We start from the raw sequence: 9,481 nt of genomic DNA, 5'->3' as shown, positions 1-9,481 counted from the left end.
GATTAGAGCAAGGCCCTCCACTGCCCTGGCTGGGTGGCTTTCTGCCTGTTGGTGTGGGTTTGTGGGGGGCCAGATGAGCAAGAGCTACTTGGGCCCTTGCCACTGGCCAGCACTACTTCCTGCTCTGGTCCCCCAGCCCCCCTGGAGTGTGCTTGCCACCCCCTCTGCAGCTGCCTCTGCCAGCACCTCCCCCTCCCCCCGTGTCCCCACCCCCACCCCGCCTCCCATCCCTGCCTCCCCACCCCACCGCCACCACCCCCCCACCTCCCACCCCCGCCTCCCCACAAAAGAGCAACAGCTGAATCAACATTGCAGGAGGAAGCTACTGGCAGGAAGAAATTAAAAAGAGAATTTCTCTTTTTAAGATGGGGGAAGGGTCTGGAGAAGACAAGGGCTGGGTTGGAGGGGGAATTTGCAGGTCAGGTGGGAGGGCAGTTGGCAGAGGGAGGTGAGATGGTGGAGGCGTGCCAGCCAGGAGCTGGGGGCTGGGAAGGAGCTGCTGGCAGCCTTGCTGCTCCCGTGAACGCCCGCCCATCACGTGGGGCGAGTTCTCAAGGGACTGCGTTCTGCCTTTTGGGTGCTGGGTGCTGGGTTGGTCTTTCTCCGGCTCTCGTGCCTCATCTGTCCCACAGACACAGCATCGTGGGCCTCGTGTGTGACTGCAGCCTCCCCCCAGTGTCGGCAACAAAACTGCACCCCCCCGGGAACCTCTGTATGGTGAGCTTGCAACCCCTTCGCATGTTCTCCATCATTAACTATTTCTTAATCTTCACACTGTTGCAAAGGAGCCCCCTTCTTGTGCTCTCGGGGCTGTGTGTTGTGGGGACATGGCTGGGCGGGAAGGGGGCTGGGGGTGCCCAGGTCAATGTCCACGATGGCAAGGGGATGGCATCTCTTCCTCTTTTCTACACTCACCTGGCTGCCTCCTGCCCACCCCCGCCCCCAGGCCTGGCACACTTGGGTATCCCTCCTCATCCTGCTTTATATCACCATGACATGCTTGCCTCCTGAGCCAGGCCATGATGTTCCGGAGGGCATGGCCGTGCACCCTCTGGGCGTCCAGCTCAGTGTCCCGCCCGGGCCCTGGAGTCCTCAATGAACACCTGGTGAAATAAAGTCAATTTTCTGGAAGGTGGAGGTGAAAGTGACTGGAAGTGGAATTTCTCGACTGACTTAGGGGAGAAGATTATTCCCCGAATGCTGCTCCAAAAGCTTACTCATCCCTGGCTTCAGTTTTCTTCGAGATGCAAAGCCCTGTCCCTCTCGGTCACTCCCCACAAAGGCCCGTGATGTCCTCTGTTTCACGTTTTCATTCCCAGAACTCCCTGTCTGCCTTCTTGCCGCCGGCGTTTCAACTGCTTCGTGAATTCCCAAGAACGGATGCGCCAGGGTTGGCCGAGGCCATTTCCCTGGTACTAGATGAGATTTAATGACATTTCATACAAATACTGCCCCACAGAGACACAGACACTTCAGAACGATGGACACAGAACGATACCCACACTGGTGGGTATTGTTCCTGGTGGGTGCCACTGAGCCGAATGGGGTGCACACTGTGCACCTAAATGCAGGACGCCACCCCCATTTCGCCCCACTCTTTAATTCGCCTTGTAGATCTTGTCCCCAGATGGCTGGGAGAAGGATTCTCAGGGCAGTTCTGATGCTAATCTCCCCATAGGCTGGAGTCTCTATCTTGCTGGTCTTCTCAGCACAATGCCTAAGAATCACTCATGTTGTTGGGTCTCTGATGTTTGCATTTAATGCTATAAATTTCCCTCTACACCTTGCTTTAGCTGCATCCTACAAATACGGTATGTTGTGTTTCATTTCATTCCGTCCAAACTCTTTTCTAATTTCCCTTGAGGCTCTGTTTGACCCATGGATCATTTAGAAGTACGTTGTTTCTTAGGAGATTTCTTCTGGCTTTCCGTTGCTTATTTTCTGGTTTAATTCCATTTAATAATTCCATTACGGCTACGGAACGTATCGTGCATGATTTCAGTTCTCTTAAATGTGTCCTGGTTTATGTTACGGCCCAGGACTCAGTCTTCCTTGGTGACCGTGTTGTGGGCACCTCCTCCTGCTGCTGCTGGGTGGAACGTCTTTCGGGTCCAGTTGGTCGGGGCTGCGTTTTAGGTCTCCTGTGCACTTGCCGATCTTGTGTCTAATTTTTTAAAAATTGATTTACTGGGAAAGGAGTGTTGAAGGCTCCAGCTGTCGTTGTCTGTTTCTCCTGTTAGTTCTTTCAGATTTTGCTTCATGTGTTTTGATGTTGTTAGATCAAATGCACATTCACAATTGTTGTATCATCTTGCTGAATAGACCCTTCCATCATTAAGTCAAGCCCCACCATACACCTGGTACTTTGCATTGTTGTGAAGTCTACTTTGCTCGATATTAACACAGTCATTCTATTTTTCTCTTTATTAGTGCTTGTATGGTATATCTTTCCCATCCGTCTTCTTTTTACCTACCTGTATTATCATATCTAAAGTGTGTTTCTTATAGGTAGCATACAGTTGGGTCATATTTTTAGAAATTCCACCTGCTAGTATCTGTCTTACCGTTGGTGTATTTAGATCATTTACACAATGTAATTATTGAAATTGTTGGATTTAGGTCTATTGTTCAAATTTTTGTTTTGTTTGCTCCCTTTGGTTTTCACTTTTCTATTTCCATTTTCTGCTTTCTTTTGGATTGTATCAGTGTTTTTAGTATTACATTTTAATTTATCGGTTGATTTTTAAACTATATATATATATATATATTTTGCGGTACGCGGGCCTCTCACTGTTGTGGCCTCTCCCGTTGCGGAGCACAGGCTCCAGACGCGCAGGCTCAGCGGCCATGGCTCACGGGCCCAGCTGCTCCGCGGCATGTGGGACCCTCCCGGACCGGGGCACGAACCTGTGTCCCCTGCATCGGCAGGCGGACTCTCAACCACTGTGCCACCAGGGAAGCCCTAAACTATATCTTTTTATATAGGTTTTTCAATGGTTGCTGGAGGAATTGCAATATATATACTAAACACCTCGCTGTCTACTTAAAATGAACATTTTACCATTTCACGTGAAATGAAGTGGAACTTTAAAGCTGTGTGTGGCCCTTCACTGTTCTCCTTTTATGCTGGAGCTGCCACGTAGTTTACATCTACATTCATTGAAAACCCCACCAGACAATGTTGTCATTTTTACCGTCAACATATTGCAAAGACCTTAAGAGGGAAAATAGCGTAGTTACCCGCTAGTTTCCTTTTCTGCTGTTTTTTCTTCATTTCTAAGTTTCCCAGTTTTCCTCTGGTATCATTTCCCTCCTGAAATGTTAAGATTTCTTTTAAAGTTGTCTGCTGGGGACTAATTTTCTTACTGTCCCTTCATCTGCGAGTGTCTTTTTTTTTTTTTTTTTTTTTTTTTTGACCACACTGCATGGCCTGCGGGATCTTAGTTCCCCAACCAGGGGTTGAACCCTCGCCTCCTGCAGTGGAAGCTCAGCCTTAACCACTGGACTGTAAGGGAAGTCCCGAGAATGTTTTTATTTCCCCTTTGTTGGTGGAAATAATTTTGTGGGAACAGAATTAAAGGCTGGCAGTTCTTTCCTTTGAGCACTTTATACAGGTTGTTCCACTGTCTTCTGACTTCCGTGATTCTGATGGGAAATGTGATGTTTTCAAATGGTTCTTCCTCTATATGTGACGTGCCATTTTCCCTGGAGGCTTTCAGGACATGTTTCTTTATCTTTGGTTTCCAGCAGTCTAAGTGTGGTGTGTATAGGCTTGATTCTCTTCAAGTTTATCCTATTTGAGATTCACTGAGATTCTTTAATCTGTAAACTTATATCTTTCATCAAATTTGGGAAGTTTTCAGCCATTATTTTTTCAAATACTTTTTCTGGGTCAACCCGTTATGCCTCTCATCCTGGGGCTCCAACGGCAACAAATGTTAGATCTCTTGATGTTATTCCACGGGTCCCCAGGCTCTGTTCATTTTTTGTCAATCTTTTTTTTCTCTTTGTCTTTAATATTGGATAATTTCTATTGGTCCTCAAGTTCACTCACTCTTTCTTCTGTCTTCACCACTCTCCTATTAAGCCCACTCAGTGAATTTTTTATTTCTGTAATCATATTTTTAATTTTAATACCCATTTGGGTCTTTTCTATAGCTTTTATGTCTCTGCTGAAAATTTTTACCTTTGCATTTGTTTCAAGGGTGTTTTCCTTCCTTAATGGAGCACATTTTAAGTAATTGATTTAGATGCTTTATGTGATAATGTCAACATTTGGACCATCTCAGAGTTGGCGTCTATTCGTTGTTTTTTTCTCTTACAAACGCTTGAGATTTTCTTTGTTGTTGTTGCTGTTTGAGTAACTTTTCAATTATGTCTTGGACACTTTAGATATTATTTAATGAGACTCTGGATCCTATCAAAATCTTCTCCAATGTTCTCCAACATTTCTCTCTCTCTCTCTCTCTTTTTGTTTTTCTGGCCATCAGCCTGGTTGGGTCAGACCACAAGTTCAGACCTGCCTCCTGTGGGCTGTGGTTCCGATGTGAGTTTAGTTTTCAAAGTCTCTGCTGTGCTACTTGGATCCATCTTGCAGTTGCATCCCCCTGGTCCAGTTTTCAACCTTGGCAGTGGTCTACACCACGATTCAATTTTCAAAGCCTTTGACATGGTATTTGGGTCATTTCCACATATGTCCAGCTCAGGGGTGAGTCTGGAACTTCATATAAAGCTTTATAGGGGACTTTCCTGGTGGTGCAGTGGTTAAGAATCCACCTTCCAATGCAGGGGATGCAGGTTCGATCCCTGGTCAGGGAACTAGCTACCATATGCATGCCCCAACTAATGTTTTGCATGCCACAACTAGCGAGCCCGAGAGCCGCAACTAAGGAGCGGGCCTGCCACAACTAAGACCTGGCGCAACCAAAATAAATAAATGAATTTTTTTTAAAAAGGCTCTATAGGGTCTCTTTCTTAACCTCCTTCTTATTAATTTCTCTGATGCTCTCTGGCTTCCCGAGTCTTCCTTTCCTGGTCCTCTGGCCATAAAGCAGGAATTTTGGCCTCTTGCACTGTCACATGCTTCCTGTGCCTAGATCCACCTCTGGGTCAAAGTGACGATGACAATAGCTTCTGCCGCTATAGCTGCTGCTACCACCATCTTGGGAGTGCGGCTTTGGGACAGAAATTTGTCTCTGGGGCAAGACCAGGAAAAAGAAAATGAAATAGGGTATTTCTCTGAACTCTCTCTGTCTTTCAGGGCATTGCTCCTCCCAGCCCACTGACCAGAAAGGAGGGGTTCTCTTGGCTGTGCTCACTGAGCTGTCCTGGGGTGCAGGCTACCTTGAATCTAACGCACGGGATGTAGGGGGACAAGACATTTGCTACCATATCAGCCTTTCATCTGGTTCTGATTTCTCACCCAGTCTGTCTAGAAAGTTGCTTGATTTTATTCTGTGTGATATTTCCAGCTCTGGTCAGTGTGAAGGTGGAGTGCAGTGTGCTTACTGTGTCTTAGCTGGTACTGGAAGACGTTGGTGCCTTTTTTTCTTATTCTTAATTTCAATTCATTTTTCACAGCTTCATTAAGATAGAATTTGAATGCCAATATCCGCTCATATTAAGTATACAATTTAACGATAATGATTTTTAGCTGAATTTACAGATTTGTGTAATCACCACCACAATCTATTTTTAGAGCATTTCTGTTACCCCCAAAAGGTCCTCATGCTCGTTTGCAGTCACTCCCCGTTAGTTCCTTCCTTTTTTTTTTGAATTTTCTTTTTTATACAGCAGGTTCTTATTCGTTACCCATTTTATACATATTAGTGTATATATGTCAATCCCAGTCTCCCAACCCATTAGTTCCTTTTCAAAAAAGAAAATAGATGATCTCAAGACTACAGAAAAGGGTGGAGATCAGCATCCCTACACCCTTGTACCCACCATCCAACTTCATCAAATCTTAATATTTTGCTTTACTTTGCCAAGAATTTTTTCTTCTTTCTTCCTCATAAAACTACCCACCCCACCCCTGATTATTTGGAAGCAAATCTGAAACATCCTGTCGTGTCCTGTGCAAATATCTTAACATGAGACTCTAAAAGGTGACGATTCTGTAACGTAATCGCAAAACCTTTAACACGTCCGAAAGTTTAACGGTCATTTGTTAATGTCCTGTGGTCTGTGCACTGTACCTGGTTGCTATTCCCTCCCATCTCTTATCTCGGGTTCCCACACCTCCTCTCCTCTCTTGCAACCTGCTCTTCCTCTTGGGGGCTTCTCTCCAGCCTGGATTTTGCTCACTGCATCCCTGCCAGACCATTAACCCAGCCCTCTGTCCCCATTGCTCCTACGTACTGGGAGGTGAAGTGTTGACGTGATTCGGGTTCAAGAGTAAAAGTTGTGATTTTTATGTTATTTACTTTATGATTAACTTACTTTCTAATGCTGTTTTCTCCAAGGCCTAGGACAGCAAGCAACTTGTGTCTGAGTGGAGTGTGTCCTTGTGGTGTCACAGCCAGCGACAGTCACCAGGGGGCGTGATTCGGGGACATTCTCAATCTCTTCCTTTTTTGTTGTATTTTCTGGAATAGTTCCATAAAGAGGAAGTTCCCTTGATAGAGAACATATCATTAGAGTTTGCTCTATTTTTAAAACTCATCGAGACTATATATATATATATATATTTTTTTTTTTTTTTTTTTTTTTTGTGCGGTACGCGGGCCTCTCCCGTTGCGGAGCACAGGCTCCGGACGTGCAGGCTCAGCGGCCATGGCTCACGGGCCCAGCCGCTCCGCAGCATGTGGGATCCTCCCGGACCGGGGCGCGAACCCGTGTCCCCTGCATCGGCAGGCGGACTCCCAACCACTGCGCCACCAGGGAAGCCCGAGACTATATTTGAGGAAGGTGACCCCTTCGCAGGTGCTGTGACCCTGGAACTCTGGATTCTCCGGAACTTCTGAAATCATCCCTGATACCTTATTGTGTGTTCTTAGTTCACAATCTTTCTTGTTTGTTCTGTTTCCCTTGCCTTAAAAGAAGGATTTGTCATATTTTCTTCTTTTTCAGATGTATACTTCCTAGTTCTGTTCTTTAGGAGAGTTTTAATCGTTGTCACATATAAAATTAAATATTTCCTAGCAAAGTGTCCATTGATGAGTATCAGAAGCTGCAGCATCTGCTCATCTCTTCTGCTCCTCTAGGATTTTTGTTTCCAATTGTTAATATTTTTACCTCTGTTTTAAAATCAGCAATTACTTAGGCTTAACAGTCTTTCCTTATTTCTTTGGTCGCCTTTCCCTCAGGGACCCTCGGATTCCTCTTGCATTCCTTCATCCGTCTGTCTTTATTTCGGGAGTGCCTCTTCCAAGTAGATTTTAGGGTCGTTATGTGTCTGAGCCCTGCTTCGTCTGAAGGCTCTGCTTTCTGCTCCTTTGTGGATGTAACCAGTGTCTCCTCTTCTGCTTCCCTTCCTCCCCACCCTAACCCTCCCCTTCCCTCGTTCTCTCTCTCTCTCTGTCTGTCTCTGTCTCTCTCTGAATCTGTCCTGTTTTCTTTCTGTCACTAACGTTCTGTGGTAGCATCACACTTTAACCCGTTTCGGGACCTTTGTTCTTCCTCCCAAGCCACGCGGCAGCCTCTTCATCTGGGTCCGGTCCTCTCTCTCCGACCTCCTCTTCTGTTGTCCGGGTCTCTCCCCTCTCTGTTTACTGTTCTCTCCTGGAATTGCTGCGGGCGGGGCCGGGCAGACGGACTTGCCTCTTCCCTGTCCCGTCGTCCTCCCGGGCCGACGCCCTCATCCTGCTCTCCAGCTTCTTATTCTGCCCTTTGGTCCGTGTGATGCTTTTTAATTTCCGTGACCCAAGTTTGAGTCCCCAGTGCCTGTGTGCTTCTTCTTTGGTGGGGGCATGCTCCCCTCCCGTGTGCACAGTCTGCGGGCCGGGTCCCTTCCTGGGGTGAAAATTCCTGGGCACTGCCCTCCAGGGTTTTCTGTCCCCTGCGGGGCACGGCCACCCCCTCGGCCCGCGGGGGCATCGCATGGTGCCGCCAGAGGCCCTGCTCCCACCCCATCCTCCCCGCACGCTGCTCCCCTTCCAGCTGTGAGCGTGTGTGACGGATGGTGTGTTCCCATTGTGTGTTGCTCCTCTGCCAGCCCTCTGTCGGGCCCTGTAGGCAGACGGGGTGAGGTTGGAAGGGGCACATGTGGTGCAACCAGCCACACGTAACTACTTCCTCCAGTTCCTGACTTAGAACAGGAAGCATCGCGCCTTCACCAGTGGAGTCTCGGGCGGGCCGGCGTCTTCCCACACCCGCTGCAGCACCGGCCTGGTGAAGAGCGGAGCCCAAGCCCCCGCCAGCCCAGCCAGGACCAGCCCTGCTGAGACTCCAGAGCATCGAGCAGGTGAGTGGACAGAGGCCCCCCTGTGTCCGGGCTGGTTCCTCTGAAGGGGAGCAGCTCAGCCCTGAGGCTCTCCCATGGCCATGGCTGCTGCCCTTCCCAAGGCGGGCAGCTCCAAGGGGCCCAGCCTGCAGAGGCCCTGGTGGCCCTGGTCCGTGTCACACACCCTGGGATCGTCCACTCTAGGCCCCCTGAGCTGAGATCCGGCAAGGGGAAGTGCTGAGCCCACCGTGGGCAGAGCTAGTGGCGGGGTGATGGGAGGGATGTAACCAAGGAGATGGGACCGGCACGCTGGGAGGATGCACTCAGACCCCAGCCTCGGCTCCCTGGTGAGGGTCCCTCAACAAGCCCCAGGCACCTGCTGAGCCCCTGATGCGGGGGCTGCGAGGCCGGGCAGAGCCAGGAGGAGGCTGGGGAACAGGCAAAACCCCTGTCTGGTGGGTACGGGGCCGGCACGGCCAGGCTGCACAGGAGGGTCCCTGGGCCTCCCCAGCTGCTCCTTCCACTTCCTGCTTGAGCGGGTCCTGTTCTGTCTTCACAGCTCTGTGGTTGCCGGGGTGGTTCTGTCCTCCAGCAGTGTGTGTGTGTGTGTGTGTGTGTGTGTGTGTGTGTCTGTGTGTCTGTGTTCTGTGTGTGTCTGTGTGTGTGTGTGTGTGTGTGTGTGTGTGTGTGTGTACAGTACATTGTCTCGGGGGTGGGTCTGCTGCTTCTCTGGGACTCCCGAAGGTTCACCAGCTCTGGCCTAACGACGTGAACACGCTGGGTGACAGTCAAGCTTTAGGGGGTGAGGCATTGGGTGTGTGACCTAAACCTCCCACAACCAGGCCCCTGGAGGCCTGTCCCCTTAGGATTGGGGGGACTGGGGCCCGAGGACCTGGACAAGCGCCGGGAGAGGGGACTCACGGCTGCCCCAGGGCTTTGTCCCGACGGGAGTGAATGGAGACATTTCTCGAGGGGCTCGGCCCCGCAGCCAGACACCGCTCCACTGGCCTCGGGTTTCTCAGCTGAAATCCGCGTGGATCGGTCTGCCTGCGGCTGTCAGGTTGCACTGCGCCGGAGCGAAGACCCGGGCCGGTCACG

General features: G+C 49.4%; 1 protein-coding gene across 2 annotated transcripts in view; it reads left to right on the top strand.

The window, feature by feature from the left end:
* Positions 1–504: 504 nt before the first annotated feature.
* Positions 505–9,481, top strand: part of ITGB2 (integrin subunit beta 2) — a 34,128-nt gene continuing 25,151 nt past the window's right edge. The window contains exons 1-2 of one of the 2 annotated variants that reach the window (XM_079922914.1): positions 505–717; positions 8,242–8,404. The gene's annotated coding sequence lies outside the window, so the exon portion shown is untranslated. Of the gene's footprint in view, positions 718–6,421; positions 6,925–8,241; positions 8,405–9,481 lie in introns of those variants that run through there. The other variant, XM_079922913.1, reaches the window with a different exon arrangement.

This window comes from Stenella coeruleoalba (genome assembly GCF_951394435.1).
Source record: "Stenella coeruleoalba genome assembly, chromosome: 5".
NCBI lineage: Eukaryota > Metazoa > Chordata > Mammalia > Artiodactyla > Delphinidae > Stenella > Stenella coeruleoalba.
Note: the sequence above shows the minus strand (reverse complement) of the source record. Positions and strands in the feature narration are given on the sequence as shown.